The sequence below is a fragment of the Aedes aegypti genome, chromosome 1 (assembly GCF_002204515.2).
Source record: "Aedes aegypti strain LVP_AGWG chromosome 1, AaegL5.0 Primary Assembly, whole genome shotgun sequence".
NCBI lineage: Eukaryota > Metazoa > Arthropoda > Insecta > Diptera > Culicidae > Aedes > Aedes aegypti.
In genome coordinates, this window is record NC_035107.1 from 269,200,780 (window position 1) to 269,221,756 (window position 20,977).

A 20,977-nucleotide genomic window follows, 5' to 3' on the forward strand; every position below is an offset into this window, starting at 1 on the left:
CTGAAAAGTACTGTTTAAGTAGCACTGAAAAGTACCGTTTTTAATTTTAGCACTGAAAAGTACTGTTTGTGTAGCACTGAAAAGTACTGTTTTATTGCTTTAGGTAGTTTTTAAGAAAACTTCCAAGAGCAGAGAGAATTCGTGTACGCACAGCACGAAGGTACGATGCGCACTGTGTGCAGATGTGATCGTTTGAGCTAGTACATTGCTACATGAGATCTAAAAAAATGTGTCTCACCACAGCACGTGCTCAAGCGCGCGATTATTTTTGTGCGCTCATGGCAAGCTGATCTCAAGCTCTTGATATGAAGCGCGTATACATGATGTCTGCTAGTAACAGTTTTTTGGCCATATCTTTTCAGCACGATGAACTACATCAAAAGTTTGATGTTATCGTGAAAGCCTGATTCAGCGCGCACACTTTTTACTCAGGGAGTTTTATGATATCTCCTACCAGGACATGACTAGACGTGTTTGAACAAAATTCTCCAGAAGGTCCGAATTGGACCAACCCTATTCCAATCCGGACCCCTCATGTTCTAATTCGGACCATCCTATATATTATTGTTTTTTGCTATGGTAGTAATAAAATATAACTCCGATTTTTTTGGTATCAAAGCTTATTGAACTTCTTCTGTAAGCGCGAGCAAAAAAAATAAACTCAATGCGTGACAAATTGCATTTTAATTCTAGGTAGAACTAGATTAAGTAAAATGTGAATTCCATTTGAAAAAAAAAAAATCATAAGTGCAATCCACTGGTGAAGCTGTTCCAAAATTAGGTACAGTCAACTCTCCCTAATTCAATTTTGAACGGACCATAGTGTATGGGAGATATCTGTTGTGTTCTACATGCATAAGAACGAATACATTACATGTGATTCTTTATACAAAGCTGTATATGTATGTGAACGATAGGCAGAGTCGAAGGGCTAAACTAAACTGAAAATAAATTATATCAGACAGTCTGATCTGAAACGTAAACTGGAACACTTCACTTTTATCAATCTCTCCTGAGTGACTTATCCCCTACCTTAGCTATATATAGTTATATCTTTTCTATAGAAAAGTATTAGGTAAAATACACAAAAGTGGCGACGAGAAAAACATTGTTTCGCGTGTGAATATCATTAATTATTGTATCCAACGCCAAATTATATAGAGGCGTCTTATTTGGTACATCAACAGCCTACGGTGGTTTATGTTCATCGTACTCATCGTATCGATTCGTATAGAGTGCATCAATCATCATTTTGGGTTGTACGGTTGACCATATGACTTACACGGAGTTGGATCACCTTATTTGAAAAAAAAAATCTGATTTTAAACAGACGGATTAATGTGCAAAGCACATTAATGCACTGAACCTATTTGCCGTATGGTTTATTGAATCAACATAAGTCGGCACAAAATCGGTTGTCGTGTTTTACAATATTAATTGTGTAGACAATCGTTGTCTCATTATTTGCAATGCACAATAGAAGAAACAAAGGCATTGCGAAAATCTATAGCACATACAACTGTAGTATCGTGTATCGGTTTTACATCTTCATTGATGTGACTATAGCGAACATGGTAAAACAAAGCACGCACTTTCCAATTATTTGCATAAGCAATAGTGTGGTAATAATCGTGTTTCCACAGCAAACAGCATACATAAGTGGTGCAAAAGAAGTGCATGTGATATATATGTGTATAAAACGGATGCTGAGGGATAAATATGAAAAGAGTGAGCAATATGGCATCACAAGAATGTTAACAACGACCAGACCTTACTATTGGCCAAGAGGAACAATTGCAAATGCAAATGCTAATGAAGTCGCTGTGGATTTTAAATTGGCTAATAATATGGAGTCAAACGAGGTTTTAAGGTTCATTATAGTAGTAGATTCGTGTAATGGAAGAAATTTGTATAAATTGACAGAATTAGCAAATGCTATGAAACACTTCATTGTTGATGTATTCCTTTTTGTTGACAGGATAATCATTTTAATGTGCAGTACTACAGGAGAAAAACTAGTGTTTTATTTTGTAAAAGGGATAATTCCGGTGGAAGCGAAGGCTTGTACAAATGACACAGTACTTCATACGGAGAATTTTAAAATCATTGGTAAAATGGTGACTATTGTTACTAGATATCATCAATTGATGTGGGATCGCAAATGCTTAATCCAACAAACATTTTGCCACAAGCCTAGAATGGTGAAGGTCACTGCTTTATGTATGCATTTCATTTTTATTTTTAGGAAGTTATTCGAAAAATTCATAAAAATACATTTTTTAAGTTAAGAAGATTCAGTTCGTAGCTATATATTAAATGGAAGGTGTAAACGTTTATTTTATGGTATATTATTGGACCTGAAGATCCAAATGGATTTAATTTGTCTGGAAACTCCAAGGTTGTACAGCTTTGATATTGAAAGGAAAAATCGTCACATGACAGATACATTGAATGCTGGAAAAGCTGCCATAATAACTAAATATTTACGGGATTTGAATAGCTGTACAAGATGTTTGCAGATTTTACACACTAAAAATCAATCTCAAATTGTTTTACAGTTTCTTCTTGCGAATGGAGGCGTAATGGCGCTAAGAACATTATCTGGCATGTATATGGCAAAAGTACTACGACGAAGGCTGAATACATTGAAAATCAACAATGATACCCAGCGCAATACGATGCGGAACAACGTCGAGTGGCAACTACATATAGCAGGATTAATTCCTGTTTTTAGTCATCTTCGAGAAGCTCCAAATGGATGCATCAAAATGAAACATTCGAAATTGTTAATATTATATGTAGAAGTCAGGAATAGATTTAGAAAATCTAAGTGTCCTGGGTACAAGGATTGTTATATTTTTTCCCACATAGATATATTTAAAGTGTTAAGTTAGTTACCGATTTGACTAGTGAATCGCAATCTTAATTGAAAGTTCGTGGTTGACGAAGGTCAAATTCTGAATATCAGAAAGATTTCTTAAGGGGAAAGAACTGTTGTGTTGTACATGCATAAGAACGAATACATTACATGTGATTCTTTATACAAAGCTGTATATGTATGTGAACGATAGGCAGAGTCGAAGGGCTAAACTAAACTGAAAATAAATTATATCAGACAGTCTGATCTGAAACGTAAACTGGAACACTTCACTTTTATCAATCTCTCCTGAGTGACTTATCCCCTACCTTAGCTATATATAGTTATATCTTTTCTATAGAAAAGTATTAGGTAAAATACACAAAAATATCGAGATAATAAACAGATATTTTTAAAACTTTGGAGCTTTTTTCATTTTGACAAAATACATCCGAAAAGGTAATTTAAACTTTGAATGTAGTAAAATTTCAACACATTGAAACTTTGGATGAAAATATTGGGTTAAACAGGTGAACTTGTATGGGGCACTGAAACAGACATCATCGAATCTCAGGACATCTAGTTGGAGAAGTATAGACTCCGATATAGGGGTCAAAGTATCTATACACTATATTGAAAGGACTGCGAATTCAATCGAGATTGTGAACAAAAATACAGAATATCGGGTAAGGGAAAGTTGACGGCATTATTCTTGGCACTCGTAAACGTTTTTAATACCGTTTTTAATAAAATTTTTATTGCCAAAATATTTTGGATACAGCTTGGCTGTGGTATTGATGGAGATTAGACTGGCCCAGCTCAGTATGGGAGAAAAATAAAGTTGTATGATTCCACGGGGCACCCCCCAGGATTATTTCTTGGGGTTAGAGGAAGCCTTTCTGAAAAATTCAGCTCATTTGGTCGTTCCATGAGCTGGCGCATTTGAATTGAAGTTAATATGGAATTTCCAGCTCAAACATATGGGCAACAGCACAGCATCTACTGTTTGATACAGGAAAATTGATGATCGCGTTCAATTGGACCCAGAATGTCAAAAACACTAGTTGATGTAATAGCGAAGAATATTGTAGAAGATTGTACCATGATCAAAATTGAAAAAGTTGGTGTTTTAACCATCTGAAGTTTATCATGCATTACTGCTTGTATTTCTTCAACATAGCTTGGAGGTAGCCACTAAGCCAGGGCTGCCCAACGTACGGCCCGCGGGCCGCATCCGGCCCGCGACGTCATTTTATGCGGCCCGCGAAGAGTTTGAAGACTTTTCTCTCAGATGGCCCGTTGTATGTTTTACTAATCATACTTCGGAACAAACGTTTGTCTCAAACTCCAAAATACCGCTATATACTTAATGTATTGTCTCTGAATCTATTACCATTTTCTAAAATGTCATAGCACTTCGGGTTTTTGATAAATTGATTGTTGAAAATACTCGCAGGCAAGTTTACCACCTTGAAAGCTGATTTTTGTGCTTCGTTTACTACAGAAATCTTTGTTTAGGTACTTAAGAATATGAAACAACGAAGTTTGTAATGTTTTCGTTACTTAAACGGTACTTTTGATAGTTTGGAAAAGTATTGCATTTGGCATATGAAGGAAACGACTTATATGCAGCATTTCTGAAGGCGGCAACAAGTTCAAAACTTCAAATTTAGTGGAGACACATAATATGAAAAGGTTATTTTTGTTCCGCTGTGTCATTACTAAAACTTTCAATAAAATTGCATGGTTCATTTCAATAAGATAATTCTAATTTTTTTTATCTAAATTTATGTCATTTCACAAATGATTCGAAACTATTCAATTTCAAATAAAAAAACTGGAAAATTTGGCAGCATTTTCTATTTAAGTTAGTTAGCGTTAGAATTATTCTAACCGCTGAGAATCAGAATGAAATTAACAATGAGAAATCATACTTTTTATACTAGAATAGTGTTATTGAGATTACAAGAAAACTGGAATGGCTTTCTTCAAATTTAAATAAGAAATAAGTAAACTTCAGTCAAATTAGAAAAAAAATATGGTGAGAAAATTTTAATTAGTCACAAAGGCTTGGTCATTACAAAATCCTATACACTCACAAAACCTACAGCAGGATTTTTTCGAATCCTTAGAATCAAATTTTCACAAAATTATGAATGGAATTCTGTTTAGGATTCATATAAAATCCTGGATAAATATCTCACAGATTCCAAAACAGGATCTTGGAATAAAGAGTCTTACGGAATCCTAAAATCAATTCTCACAGAATCCTGCGTGGATTTTCGCAAAGTGCAGGATTCTTATATATCCATCGGCAAGAGTTTCAAATAATAGTGGGTAGGATTGTGACAACAAATCTGAGCGAGATTCTTATAACATCTTTGACATGATTGTAATATAAAATTTAGAGCAGAATTTTCAACAATTCCTGTACTAAATTATGATGTAGTTTTCGTAAGATAATTATAGAATACTGAGAGGGATTCTTACTGATGCTCAAAAGCAATTAAGGTACAGTGGGGGAAGTGTATCAGTGGGGTAAGTGGATCATTTATCAGTATAAAGCATAAATGCTTGAATATGTTGAATGTTTTCGCACCATTGCTTCGTTTTAGGTTATATTCTTATGCCCGCACTGATACTATTGCAAAACTGGCACTACACGTACACTAACACGAGCAAACTTGTTAGCTGCAAACAGTAATTAATTTCAAAATTGTTTTCCATCAATCAAAAATCCATTGTATCTCTGTCTTAAATCGAATTCTATTATTTTTTTCGACACATGGTGAACACTTCAGTTCTAATTGAATGAATCACAATGAAAAATATGTGATTTTTATAAATAAATACAAATATATTGGACATGATACACTTGCCCCTACTTTTTAATGGGGTGGGGTAAGTGGATTAAGAATTATTATCATTTATTGGCAGACTGCTTACGAGAATTTTATTAAGCTTTAATATCCGCAAATGTTGTTTTCCTTTATTTTCTTCCATTCCCAGCTTGAATTTGTCAAATTGACCATAGAAAATTTGAATTAATCCACCTAAAAGTTTTTTTTTTAACCTTTTAGGCATATAAAAAAATTAAAAGAATAATAATATCAAAATGTACACGAAACTTTTCGTGTTTTATCTAAGTTAAGTTGTAAAAGAGCAAAGTATACTAATCGTCCAATTGAACGCTTAGTATCGTACCTTATTTGACCATAGAAATTGTTCTTGATAGATGATACACATATGTTCATAAATAAAATAGAAGTATTTCAGTTTGTTATTCCGAAGTAAAAGTAACTAATATTTTTAAACTAAGAGTGTTTTTCGAAAATATCGTTAGGAATAATCCAACAATACTTCTGTATAACTTATGCGTATAAATGGATGAATTTTCTCCAAATTTTTCTAGAGTCAATGTTATTTTTTTGTTAGATTTAGTATGAACTAATATATACATACTTTTTATTATATTTTGATTAAATAAAGGAACGTTTTTTAATTTTAAAGTATTATAATATAACATTACTTGCACTAATAACAAGAACGAGAGTAATATCATTTTTATTATACATAATCACACCACATTTGTTTCGAGAACAGATTTTTTTAATTGGTGATCCACTTACCCCACCATGGTGGGACAAGTGGATCATTTGGCGCAAATTTTTAAGTCTCTCATACTCAATACATAACAATCAGAAAAATAAAAATAAATGACGATTTGAAGCACAATAGTCCCTCATTTGTTATCCACAGAAAAAAGTTTGAATTACATTATTCACGTTAGCTGTATATAACAATGAAGTTAATGATTGATTTTTCTGTATCCATTTACCCCACGGTACCTTATTTTGTAAATTTTTCCAAAAATCATTGTTTTTCTTAATTGTTAAAAAAATGTTGGAAATGCTTTGGCCCGCCACGCAATATTTTTTCTGAGATATGGCCCGCGGTTCAAAAAGGTTGGACAGGCCTGCACTAAGCGCATCATAGCCACCTATGACGCTAGGCGAGCTGAGGCACATGTCGCATGCATATAAGTGACTGTACGGGAGTGCTGATCTAAGCCTAACTTTCAACAACTGAAAGATTAATGAAAGTGAGATTAAATCCAGATACAACCTTCTGCAATTATGTTCATTAGGGTATCAACTAGTGTATCTGTCATTCTGGGCTTATTTGAACGCGAACAATTAGTATACGGAACGAAACAGTGACATAGGACCAATTTTCAATATATTTGAGACGAATATCCCATACAAACTTCAAATCGAATGCGCCAGCTGGTGGAGCAACCAATTGAGTTGAAATTTTGAGAAAGCGTTTTTCTTACCCTAAGGCTCATATCTAGGGGGTGCCCCGTTGAGTTTTACAACTTTTTTGTTTAAGGGCCAGTTCAATGGAGATACCTTTCAAGCTGAGAGAGACTCGCGAAGAGGAAAAATATCAACGTCATATGCAGCCCAGATTCCCCTCTCACGAAACGTCAAATGCAGCCCACCGTTTTTATGGCTGAAAAAATCAAAAGTATTGTGCTCAAAGTAAACTGTTATTAAAAACCTCAGTCGGCAGAGCAGTTTTTTTTCCAAAGTTGCTGATAAATCTAAGCAGAAGATTAATTATTTTTAATGTCTGCTACGTTTGCTGGCATGAAATTCCACTCAAACGGCTATTTATGATTCGATGTGATGCAAACTCAATCATATTTTGCTGAGAGGTTCATGTGAGGATTTGATCAGCATGCGCATAATTGGTATAAACATAAAGTGGAATAAGAAAAAACTCAGCAATCACAGAAAAAGAAGACCGTCTTCGCGAGTCTCGTCTCAGCTTTCAAGTCGCTGATTTATTGATTCCTTTAGTTTTTGGTGATCTACCGTATTTCTTAGATTTATTTTCGAAGCCTTTTCTTGACCACAACATAAACAAAGGCACCATTGATCAATATTATAACTGCTGTGATTTTCTACCAAGTCGAGAAGACTTTCACGGTGTGGAGCTCTTAAAATAGCCTGAGTACACGTTGAAAAGCAAGAGGTCCATATTGAACCATATCAAATGGTCCGGATTAGACCAACGCACATTTTATGATGTTCTATCTAGTTGAGCACTAACAGTGCATAGACTTATCAAAACCATATGGTCAGATGAAAGCTTAGGCTTTGGACATTCCATTACAAAATATCACAGAAAGGTTGAAGAATTATTGTCGCTTAAAGAAGCTTGGAAATAATCTAACAGACAGTACACTAGAGCACTAAAAAACAACAATTTTATATAAAAATCAAATGAAATTACTGAAAGGCGTCAAATTTATTGTGTTAGATCCAAGCCGGAAGATGAGTAAAAACACGGTAAACTGATGGACTAGAGCAGGGTCCGAATTGGACCAGGTTCCCCTAATGTTCTGATTTTGTTTGGCTGTAATTAAAAACTCAAGGCCTTGACGTGGAGTTTTTTTTCGGCAAGCAATATTGTTTAGAAGTCACGTGAACATGTTTGAGTAGAAATTTAAATTGTTGATTACACTCAAAATTTCCTTCACTGTTGATTTACAAACAATTTAGCTCTGGGAATACGTTTTTTGTGTAGTTTTCTAGGAAACAATTTAAAGTGCAATCAAAGCTTTCTTATTGTACTCAAATATATTCCATTGACTTCTACAAGCAAATTCATTACGGAAAATCTACATGTTACCACCTAAATTTTTGTTTTACAGACGAAAAAATAAGCTAAGGAAACCCCGATTTTGTGTTGTTGAATAAAATAAATTTTGAGTGTAATCGGATATTTTTTTTAATCAAACATGATCAGCTGACTTTCACATTCAATTTAATCTTGAAAAATCTAAATGTCATCACATTGAATTTCGAGTTACAGGCAAACGGGTTCATAAAATAGGGGTTTCCTTATATTTCAGGTAAACTACACGTAGCCTTGATTTTTTATTGACTCTTCATTAGGGGGGTTCATGATCTCCTGCCTAAATCTTTCAAATTCGGAACAACTGACCACGATAGGTGGCACTCTTTGCTTCCTCACTTGAATCAAAGAGCCTGGGCTAGAAACTGCTTCGATTTGGTGTTCGGAAAATTTGTCTAGAGCATCGAACTGATTGCTCATTTCGATGCAATTATTAACATTATCCATTTCTGCCTTGGAAGAAAGTTCACATTCCGGAGAAACGTCCTATCTTCCATTCTTGCCGTTTAGTGGTAGTTTTAAAACCCACTTTTTTGGACGGAAGTTGTGAATTCCTTTTGTTTGTAGTTGCAACCATGTTATTGAATAAACGAAACAAGACGAGACCTCCTAAGAGTTTTTGTTTTCCAAAAAGGATAACCACCGCTAGCTTTCGCCAACGGGTCCAATGAAAAATCGAAGGCACGGGTCCAAACAAGGATCGTGGAAAAAATAGTACTGCTTTAGTAGCACTGAAAAGTACTGTTTTATTGCTTTAGGTAGTTTTTAAAAAACTTCCAAGAGCAGAGAGAGCATAATATATTTATTTATGTGACGTTTAGATTTATATTCCGAACACTTGCAGGTTACGCTGACTTGAAATGCAACTAATAAGCAAAAATCACCCGATATTTATGAAATATTAAATTTCTTTGCATAATTTAACCGTGAATTGTGTGATTGATTGTGTATATTTACGACACTTTACACCTGAGTGCATACGCGTCGGAACCAAAATGCGCATTTCAACGAGTTCTAAAACTTTGTAGAAGACGTAATTTTGATAAAATTTAAAATAAATAAGTTATAAAAAAAAAAACAATTTTTCATGGACCACCCTACCCTGCATAATTGAAAATGCCATAGCAAGGGCTACAGTAAACTTACAAGGTTGGCGTCTTCGGCAAAGTTGTTTAAAATAAAACAAAGAGCAACTTTCCAGAACACTTCAAAGTGCTAATTTGATAAGCATAAAAGTTGGCAAAAATATTTCCGTATTTTGTTGGACCACCCTGATGTCGCCTTATATCAAAATGTAGTCTTCATCATAGACATTTTTGTTCTAAAACATCATCTGCATAGTCAAAATATTTTGCGATCTGGCCCAATGTGCATTGATGTGCATTCTGACGTGGCAGGCGCCATCATCGCTTAACAATAGAAGATCACCAGCACTTATGCACTGAGGGTTTCTGTTAGTCCCAAGCAGTCATCTGGTTGGTTCCTTGTGTAAGTGCAGCTGATCTGGCAATAATGGAGTAGCAACCACGGGCGGCCAATCAGGCTCAAGCATTACCATTGTTTTTAATCTGAGACGAGACTCGCGGAGACGGTCTTATTTTTCTGCGATTGCTGAGTTTTTTCTTATTCCACTCAGTGTTTATATCAATCATGCGCAATCCGTTCAACTTTCACATGACCATCTCAGCAAAAAAAATTTGCGTTTGCATCACACCGAAGCATAAACGGCATTTTGAGTGAAATTTCATGCCAGCAAACGTAGCAGATATTATAAATAACTAGTCTTGTGTCTAGATTCATCAGCATCTATGGAAAATCTGATCCGCTGATTGAGGGTTTAAATAGTAGTTTATTTTGAATACAATACTTTTCACTTTTTCAGCCATAAAAACGGTGGGCTGCATTTGACGTTTCGTGACAGCGGCATCTGGGCTGCATATGACGTTGATATTTTTTCTCTTCGCGAGTCTCTCTCAGTTTTTAATCATATTTTGTTCTAAAAAATGACCCTTAATTGATCCATAACTGTGGGGTTACTCTTCTTTCAATGCTCAAAAGTTAGTGTTTGGTGGATTGGAAAAGTATTGTATTAGGGTAGAAGCACCGGTTTTGGCCATACGCCAGTTGTAGCCATAGTGGATTATACACCGTTTTACATAGCCAATCAGCATGAAACCTTTTGTGTTCAGTATATCACATTCATATGATAGAGCTACAGTGGCTCAATTTCATTTTCGTACGGGGCACTGTTTTCATATCAAGTTGGTATAAATCTATTAAATGGTGCATGGACTTCGATATACTTTATCAATAATGAAGGTTATAGGTGTCATCTATTGTTTGGCAATGACAAACTGTATTCATTTGCTTAAATCTTTGGAATAATGGAAAAGTATTGAGATTGTGTCTATAATTGACCCAGTTCCATATTCGTACACCTAACAAAAAAGAAATATACAGCATTCAAAACTAATATTTAATGGACTAGATGACTACTTAAGCTCTTCGTTGTGTTGTTCAGATGCAGTAGAATGCATTTGGAAAATTTATAAACGGATATATTTGAAATTTAAGTAAATTTAAGAAAAATACCAGTTTTCCCATGTTTTTTGCTAAAATATTCTGTAAGTCGAACAATAAATTGCATTTTTTCATCATCACTTCCTTAAGAATGATAATTGCGAATATTGCACAAGTTTCAAAAAATTATAATCAGTTTTAGAGTAGCTAAGAGTGGATATCGACAACTTATACTTTTGAATCTTAGTTAATATAATATTTATAACAAATCCAAAACCAAAAATTTTAGTCAATTTCTTTATGTTTGGCTCCTAAATGTATATACATAATCCATAGTTAATGTTCCTATCAAAACATTGCGTAATTATCATTTTTAATTTACATTTTACTACCAAACATGATTATAGAGATTTATAGAATAAATATTATTGCCATAACCGCCACACAAACGTGTTTTTAAAATGATGAAAACAACAGGATATATTCTATTAAATAGTGTATCAATGCTCTCTGCTCATTCAAGTTATTTAGTATTTTTCTTATAAAATCAATAAATTGCAAAATAGGGTGCTATTTTGAATATAATTTAAATATTATTTCAAATATAATTGAATATTACGATGACATCAATTATGTGGAGGTATGTACAGCGTAGTTAAGGGTACTTTATTGTTAAATGAAGTTCGTAGTTCAAATTATTTTTACAGACAAATTCAAAATTAACATTTACCTGTTGTTTAGAATGAAAATTTGGTTTACATTGATTAAAAATATCATTTTAGAAGAGTTTTGAACTTATAGCACAACAATTTTCTGAACTCAAAAGGGATAAAAACTATTTATGATTTCTGTAAAGTGTATATATTTCAACTAAATTTCTATCAGAGCTTACGAGTATAATCTATAGATTGGATCCAATGACAGAAATAAACGTTATTGTTCGAATTATTGGATTTTATAGCAAAAATCATTGGAAAACTGGCATTTTTCATAATTTTACCTAAATTTTATATATGTCCACTAATAAATTGTCCAAATGTATTTCACTACATCTGAACATCATAATAAAGCACTTCAGTAATCAAATAGAGCTTCTAAATTTAGTTTTGAACGTTGTGCGTTTGAATTTTGGTAGGTGTACGAATATGGAATTGGGTGAATTTTAGACATCAATTCAATACTTTTCTATTAATCCAAAGATGAATGTAAATGGAAACATTTTGTGATTGGCAAACAATAGATGACACCTATTACCTTCAATGTGGATAAAGTATTTGTAGCTCAATACTTCATTTAATAGTTTTTTACTAACTTGATGTGGAATCAGTATCCTGTACGAATATGAAATTGGGCCACTGTATCTCCTTCCGTTTGGCAGTTATTGTTGTTTTACTCTCAAAAACATGCCTACTTTGATTGAGCATATCTCTGATTGGGGCAAACATAAAACATATCTTTTGACGGCATTTGAAAGATAAAATAAAATTGTATAAAATTACAGATGTGTTATTTTTGTAACTCTAATAAAATGCCCTGAAAACCAGAGGATTTTAAGCAGAAAAACTTTAATAACTTTTGAACTAAAATAGATATCAACAATCTTTTTGTATGAAAATTTGCGTTTTGTTAAGTTCTTAAAGTCGTTCATAGACCACTGTGACGAGAAGTCTGAAATAAGAAAGGGGGGACCATAGTGCGATGCACTGAAAAAATAAATGCCGCTTTATTTCTTCCGATTGTCATCCAAGGCAGCCGCCTGTCAAAGCGCTTTGCATCCTCCGTAACAATTTTCCCAGCCGCCCATTTCGAAACATTCGAACATGCTGTCAAACCTCCCCCACCTGTATGTATTGGTTTGTTTTCCACTCGGACGTCATTCCTGTGCCGCGCGAGTTGAGTCCGTCATCAACCCGAAGCGTGTGTGCTTTTGTGTGCTCGCCATGGGTGATAAGCATTCCTCTGTATGCCATGCGCACGGCTCGACACTCACTCTCCCGCTTGAAGCGGTGGTTGTGAGCACTCATTTTCCACGCCGAGCGCGCGAGATCCGGTGGGGTTTCCTGCCATTATCGAACCGCCGCCGACTTCGTTTGACATTTTCCTTTTGCGAGCGGCGAAGTGAGTACCGTCGCGCGTGAGTTCCATCTCACCGAAAACGTCCCCTCGGTCCTTCGGAGAGCGAGAACGAGATGCGATTGATGTTCGCGGCACGATGACCGATGGCCCCGCAATGACGATGATGGGTGTTAGGAAAAGCGCTCTCGCTCTCGCACACCACTCTCGTGGCGGAAAATTCGTCTATGGTTGTGTTCGGGTCCGTGTTTCACTGTTTTTGCGGATTGGAGCATCAGCAGCAGCAGCAGCAGCAAATTTTGCTCGGTCGTCTCGAGTTGCATCCACATCCAGAGTAGGAAAAACCTGTGATAATTTACGGTGTTTGTTCGCGGACGGATCGGATCGAATCTCGGCGGAACGTCTCCGGTGTGCGTGCGTTGTGAACCTGATTGCGAATCTGTTCCCGGGGATCGCGGCAAGTTGCCGATCGAAGGAGGCTAGCAGAAGTGGTGGAAGTTTTCCCAGCGAGTCGCCTACTAGGTTGCCAAGTTAAGCAGCCTGGCGAGGGGTTCCTCAACAGGAGCGCCACGGCAGGAGATCCGCTCGAAGTGTGGAACAGTGTGTTGTGCGAATTTCTGTGCGCGAGTGTTGGTGAAAAGCTACGGGATTTCGGAAGGAACGGGTCTTCCTGGGGCTCCAGCATAGAAGACTTGTGAGTGATACATCTACCGTATGGAGGCCCGAAACGCCTAAATGTTCTTATCAGTGTTCCCTGAATCGTCCTTCCAGTGGTGCCATCCCCTTATCGGTTACGAAAGGAGTCCACTGCCTGCGGGACTGTTTGTAGTGTCGAATCGCCCAATCGAGCGTATCTACGTCATAGCTCTACACATATGATAACGCACTTAGACTACAGTTTGTCTGTCGTGTCCCGGGGAAGGGGTGACCCATGTGTCCCATCCTCCCCCCTCGGAAAGGTGGTGGTTTCTCAACATTGAACCGCGAGTTGGGCAAATGCGTACTCACCAACACAGGGGAAAAAGGTGCACACGGTGTATCATTTATCGTTGTGATCAAACTCAAATTATCCAATGTAACTATAATAACCTCTTTTTATAGTTATTCTACACCTCTAGTTTAATGAAAATTTGAGTAACGTCCATTTAATTGCGTAATTGTGGATGATTTTTTGTACAAAAACGTTGCATGTCAATAGCAAAAATGGTCTCCGATTGTTTTCAAGTATATAAACAAACAGAATTTCATAAAAGTTTATCATCCTTTATTGTTCATTTACTGGCTCAAGTGTTGTGAGGCATAGAGGAGCTTATTCAGTTTATAAAAATACCATTTTGAAACGTGAGCGTTTAAAAATTTAAAACATTTATTTTTTCAATGGAAAAACTAGACATTAAGATTTATTTTTCGTTAGGGCTTATCTGCATTCATTGATTTCTCTTCGTCGTTGATCTCTTTTCGCATTATTGCAGAAAACTAAGAAAAGTGTTAGCATGTTTTTATGCTGTAGGATAAAAAATCCCTATATCTTGCCCTATAAATATAAAATATTGCAGATTTATGTATTTAACTTGTCGAAGTTGTTAGCAACAGAGAGAATCGATGTTCAGAGATTCTTCCAAGTGCTGAGTATTCTTCGAAGAATTTTTATCAGAAATTTTCACAGAAATTCATCCAAGAAACGATTTCAGAATTTGTCCTCGATTTTTTTGTAGGGGTTATTCAAACAATTTCCAAGGAAACCATTACAAGGATTTCGAATTACTCCTGTAGTAGCTTGACAGATATGCCAAGAAATTCTGCTGGGCGTTTGATCATTTTTTTAAATTTTTTGTACAGGATTTAAATAAATTCCATTATCAATTCTTCAAGCAAATCGTTGAATTATTATATATTTTGCTAAGAATAATTTCCCTTCAAGTTTTTACCTTGATAAACTCTTCAGATATTTCTCCAAAAATAGATCAAATACTCATCCAGAGATTTCTCATGGAATACTGCCAGTAATATTACCTACCAGTAATATTACTGATGCCGTTCTCAGGAATGTTCCAGCACGTCACAACTTCGAGCTTCAAGTCCCCAAAGTAGTATGAAATATTGGTTTTATTGAGGTGTACATAAAATTTTCAGTATGATTTATCAAAATAATCAAATCAGAATAAATAAATAAATTGACATACAAGCTGGTAAAATTCTGCATTCTCAACAGCCAATATCCTAAAAATCACACGAACTATGATAGATTTTGAAAACGGCATTGGATACAGCAACGCTAAATCAATGAAATAACGGTATTTTGAGGCTTAAGACAAAAACGTGTTCCGCATTGTAACGCTCACAAGAGATTTCTATGAATCACTTGTGAGCATTATTCTATTGTTTCTCTAGAGATTCCTCCTAGGATTCTTCCACAGGTTCATTCATAGAGAGTTTTGTAAATCTCTTAATTTGATACTGCTAGATTCATTCCAGGTTCTTTTTGAACAATTTATAGGGTTTTCATCGAGCATTTCTGAAAGGCGGAGTTTTCAAGAATCTCTCCAGCGCAAATTTGCTAAACATTCTTAAAAAATCATTCAGCTAATACCCTAAAGAATTTGTGTAGTAAATCCGCTACAATTCCCTAGGACAGAGCGCCATTCTCAGCTTTTTGTTCTTGGGACACTAAATAAATAAATAGTAAATAGGTATTACGCGCCCGAATGTTTTAAATAAGGCTTAAAATCATAGAGATTCCTTCAGCAATGTTATGTCCAGTTTTGAGTCCAACTACGTAAAAAAGTTATCCAGGAACTACGAAGCAAGCAGGTTTTCAGTACAACAAAAGCAATTGGAGTTTTTACTGTAGTTGGTGCGTTTTCGGTTAAAAGGGCCTGTTTGCTGGGTATTGTTGCTTCAAGTTACAGATAGTTTCCGGAATTAATTAGTTAAATTCGTAGATAGTTTCACAAATTTCGTAGTTTGCATAGATTTAGATTGATTTTATTTGTTGTTGATTTTGTCTCATATCACCGCACACCAGTGATGCTTGCAAATTTCAACTCTCACCACGAAAAACATTCATTCTTTGCATTATCCATTACAAAACAAATCTTCAAAAATTCTTCCAAAGAACTCAGATGAATATCCCTTGTGATTCTTCCGCAAATTTCTCAGATATTCATCCATGTGCTTTTTAGAGATTCTGCTGAGAATTTCCACTGGGAAGTTCCTCCAGGGATTCCCACGGAACAGTTTTTTCCTGATGTTTTTTAATGCTTTCTGATCTTTCCAGAAGATTTATAGAATAATCTCTAACAATTTATCAGAGAAATTCTCTTGAAGAATTCCGCCAGAGCACTGTGATAGATTTTGCTGATTCCATGCGCTTTTTGAATAGCACATGAACTATTGATTATAGCAATATAGTTTGTTCGGATAAGTTGTTTGGTAAAGGATGTCCACGATGAAATTGCTCCACTCGAAATTGATTCGCAAAATTCGAGTTTTCATCCGATTGCCCTCAAACTTTCAGGGATTGAAAAACAACTATTAAAATTCATTTTACCATTTTACTCGTATTTTATTTACAATCCATACACAAATGCAAGTTCCTTGGCCTTAAACCCGGCCATAAGATTCTGCACAACCTGTGAATCAATCGTTTTTTGCATGTAAACCCATACTTTCTTCAGTTCCTCGACTGGCTTCACTACCTTAGGTCGTTTAAGAAGGTGCTGCTTCATAATCACCCAGTACTTCTCGATGGGGCGGAGTTCCGGAGTGTTGGGAGGGTTGAACATTTTCGGCACAAAATTGACCTTATTGTCCGCATACCACTTCAGCACGTCCTAGGAGTAGTGGCATGAGGCCAAATCCGGCCAGAAGATTGTTGGGGCGTTGTGGGCCTTCAAGAGAGGAAGCAGCCGCTTCTGGAGGCACTCTTTTATGTACAGCTGTCCGTTCATCGTGTCCTGGGTCACGAAAGGTGCACTCCGCTTCCCGCAGGTGCAGATGGCTTGCCAATCCAGGAATTTCTTCGCAAATTTGGACATCTTCTGAGTGCGGACATGCTCCGGAACGCTGAACTTATCCTTGGCCGTGAAAAACAGGTTGCCGGGGATCTGTTTGAAGTCGGCCTTCACATATGTTTCGTCGTCCATGATGCAGCATTCAACTTTCGTCAGCATGTTGAGGTACAACTTTCTGACACGGGTTTTGGCGGACTTGTTCTGCTTCTCGTCGCGATTAGGGGCCTTTTCTACCTGCTGTTCTTTCGACTCCATTTCCGCGAGTTCTGATCACAGGACTTTAAAACCTGCAGGATGTAAATAATGCACTATGAACTAAATCCACCCAAATTTTCATTAAATTCTACCCAACGGTTAAAAAGTTAGAGCAATTTCATAGTGTGGCAATTTCATCGTGGACACCCTTAATATTAAAGCGCATCGTTTGATGTAAAAAGTTTTGATACCAATCCACCTAGTAGTGAGATAGAAAAACTATTTTTTCATAACAATAAGATAGACCTATGGTGTCTTCGGCAAAGTTGTAGAATTGGCAATTTGAAACAACTTCGAAGATTCGATTTTTCTATCTCTCATAGTTTTAAGATTTATGCCGTTGTATGTGAATGGCCTCTAAAAATCATATTTTTATCATAATTTTTAACAGTTTTTGTGTGTTCTACTAAGTTTTTAGTCATAAAAAGGTGTTTTTGTTGAACATATCATCACGCTATCTTCTGAAATTACAAATTTATTTATGAATTACTCTTTTCTCAAGGGGCAGTTTAGTCGTCTTTAACTGCCTTCAGTGCAAAATGGCGCAAACAACTCTTACAAATGTACCAAATCTTTCCTTTCGGCAGTCGATCAAATCTTTTGACTGTAAGCATCTTTTCATGGGTTTTTACTATTTAACAAATAAGAGTTGTATATCACATTTCTTGACTTCTAGAGTGAAACATTCTCAAAAAAAATGGAAAGACTTAGTAAGACATTTGTTGGATAATTTGAGCTTCAATTTAAATTGCAAAAATATAGTAGGAATTTGATTAAGTAGAATTTACTCACTCCACATCCTACTATGCCTGTGTTGGTAGCAAAGCTCAAAGCTTTGAGCCAACCCTTCTCCAGTAGATAAGCTAGATAGAATACAGGACGCTTCGATGCTTACTGACTTTAAAATGGCTTGCTCAATTTTCACCTCCTAATAAAATTCAAATCTTGTCGCTTTCTTGCGAGCCTATCCACCTATTTATTTATATCATTTGCAAAAATCTTCTAGAAAGTCTTCCTTTACCTTTGAGTCACATGTCCGATATAGCTATAACAAAGTAGAATATAAAACAATCACGGTCGATATCTTCTCCTACAGGGTGTCCGCAAATTATCCGAACAGCAAAAAATTGGAAAGATGATCTCGCATTGAAAACAATGAAAAATCAATGCCCATGTACCTTTTATAATACATCTATATGTTAACACAAAATACAACTTTAAAAATTTTTGAAACGATTGCTTGTTACTGAGATAGGCAAATTTAAATTTTTCGGAGACGTTTTTCCTGAGGGCCGCTAGTCATACTGGAGATGTGTTATCGCTAAAACTTAAACGAAATGAATCCGAATGTCCTATTATTATTTGAAGTAATCTGCAGGTTAGTGACTTCAAGTTAGACTGGAAATAGAAAATTGTACGGTTCAAATCCAGCGAGTTATATGGACATTTCTTTTCCGTCATAAAGCTCGGAAAACAGCACTCTTTAAGTCACTTCAATACATTTGGGTTGGTTTTGAAATTATTTGAAATCGGAAATGTGTCAAACTTACTACTTAAGAATATGATAAGTCAATGGTTAAAACCATGCAAGAATATTGAATTTATTATGCTTGATTATATAGAGCCATGTCTTCAAAGTTTGTACGGATAATTTGCGGACACCCTGTATGTAGGATTTACTACAAAAAATCTTGTTCTTTATAAATAATGAGCAATAATTGACGTTAAAACGAATGAAATTTTTGCTAAAGGCGTTTTGAATCGATTATCTCAGAAACTGCCTTGCGTATTATTCCAACCAGTTCTTAATAATAAAAAAAATATTTTGTATGAACTCCAGCACTACATAATGCTATGGGGAACAGAATGATGTAGATACAAATTTTTGCTTTTTTTGATTATTGTTTTTAATTATTTTAGTAGAACTGTAGAAGTTTAACGTGAAAATATTGGCGTTATTTCAAAAACATTGCCAAAGATGTCAAATTGTACTGAATTTCAATCTTGGAGGAAAATTTTACAGCACATTCTTTCATGGACTTTCAGAAATCAGGAATTAAACGTATGAGAATACGGATTCTGCCAATATTTTATACAATTGTCTCTAATGATATTTTGTTGCAAATTGAGATCTCTACTACTGTGCAATTTGCACAAGATTTTGTGAAAACATCTCCCAGGATTTTGTGATAATATTATCCACAGTTAATACCGTGCTCAATATTACGCCAAACTCTAGCTCTGGATTCTAAGAAAATTCTTGCCATACAAGGTATGAGAATGATGCCCAGGATTTTGCAATAATCCTAGGATTTCGCCAAATGACTTGTTGGGATAATGTTCCGAATTTTGTGGAAACTGTAATAACCTTGCTAAGAGTCCTCGTCCAAAATTCTAACTTACTATCCTGTCAAGGAATCTGTAAGGAAGCTGTCCAAGATTTTATCATAAGTGACACGACACCACCCAGAAATATGTGAATACCATGCTTTGAACATTGTGAGAATTACGGCCCGACGACATGATGCGTAAATTTTTTTTCCAGGATTATGTAAATCTAAAAAAAAACTTCAGACATAATTCCGTGAGACTCCATCCTATGATTTAGTGAGGATAAGTTTGAACCATTTGATTTTGTTCTCGCAAATTTGTTAGCCTTGGTCTTGTGAAATTCAAAAAGCTAAGCCGGGTCTTTTTAATATTTGCCCATCAAGTTGTTGGGAGGTGCGGTCAACCAACTGATTTAAGCCTAAAATAAAATATAGAGTTCTTCATTATGGAATATAACAATAACGAATTAATATCATTCCCGCAAATCAAAACAAAATTTTCATTTGAAAAAAGAAACAATGAAATTTAACGGTTCGTCAAGGCATGCTGAGGATATATTTCCAAGTTTCGGTTCAGTGGTGGTCGTCAGCATTTGTCAAAAATTTTATAGCATATTGTTTTTATGGCGAGCGTAAAAAGCTGGATAACAATACTTCGGCTCAAGCCCATTTGACATAAATCCATTTGGCACAATTCCATTTGGCATAGCACTTGGCATGATAGCCGTTCGGCATAATGGTCATTTGGCATAATAAAAAAACACATTTTTTCGTTAACAAAGGCTGCACAGACTGAATAATCATTAGGCAACGGACAACACGGAACACCCAAAGGCTCGAAGATGATTTTTTCGTTTGACGAAAAGTTTCCACCGACTGGAGCGGGAATCGAACCCACGCTTCGTGGCACTCACAATACATCTAAACGACTGATGCCGCTAACTGCACGGCCACGAAGCCCACAATATTATGCATTGTATGACTTTGGTTTGATTCTTTTGAGTTAGCGAATCATAAATTGTATACCAAGACAATCCAATGTAAATGAACATCGATCAGGACGGGGCTATTAATCGTTAGCACAAAACTCAAAAGAACAGCTTTTTATCCAAGAAGGTAAAATATATAATACTGAATTATTTACCATGTATCAACTGATTGTTGTTGCAAATATGGTAAATTCCTTGAAAAAGGCCATAACGAATGGCCGTAACGTCGGGCAA

At 35.7% G+C, this 20,977-nt stretch overlaps 1 protein-coding gene and 1 long non-coding RNA gene across 2 annotated transcripts in view; both read left to right on the top strand.

The window, feature by feature from the left end:
* Window positions 1–843: 843 nt before the first annotated feature.
* On the top strand, window positions 844–3,143 carry LOC110674112. The gene is made up of 2 exons (XR_002498677.1): window positions 844–1,075; window positions 2,559–3,143. It is a non-coding gene; the product is annotated as an uncharacterized LOC110674112 (long non-coding RNA).
* A 10,265-nt stretch (window positions 3,144–13,408) lies between these two features.
* The window catches only part of LOC5575787 (cytoplasmic polyadenylation element-binding protein 2), a 1,148,023-nt gene continuing 1,140,454 nt past the window's right edge, over window positions 13,409–20,977 (top strand). Inside the window, exon 1 of the mRNA XM_021837782.1 lies at window positions 13,409–13,850. The gene's annotated coding sequence lies outside the window, so the exon portion shown is untranslated. The remainder of the gene's footprint in view (window positions 13,851–20,977) is intronic.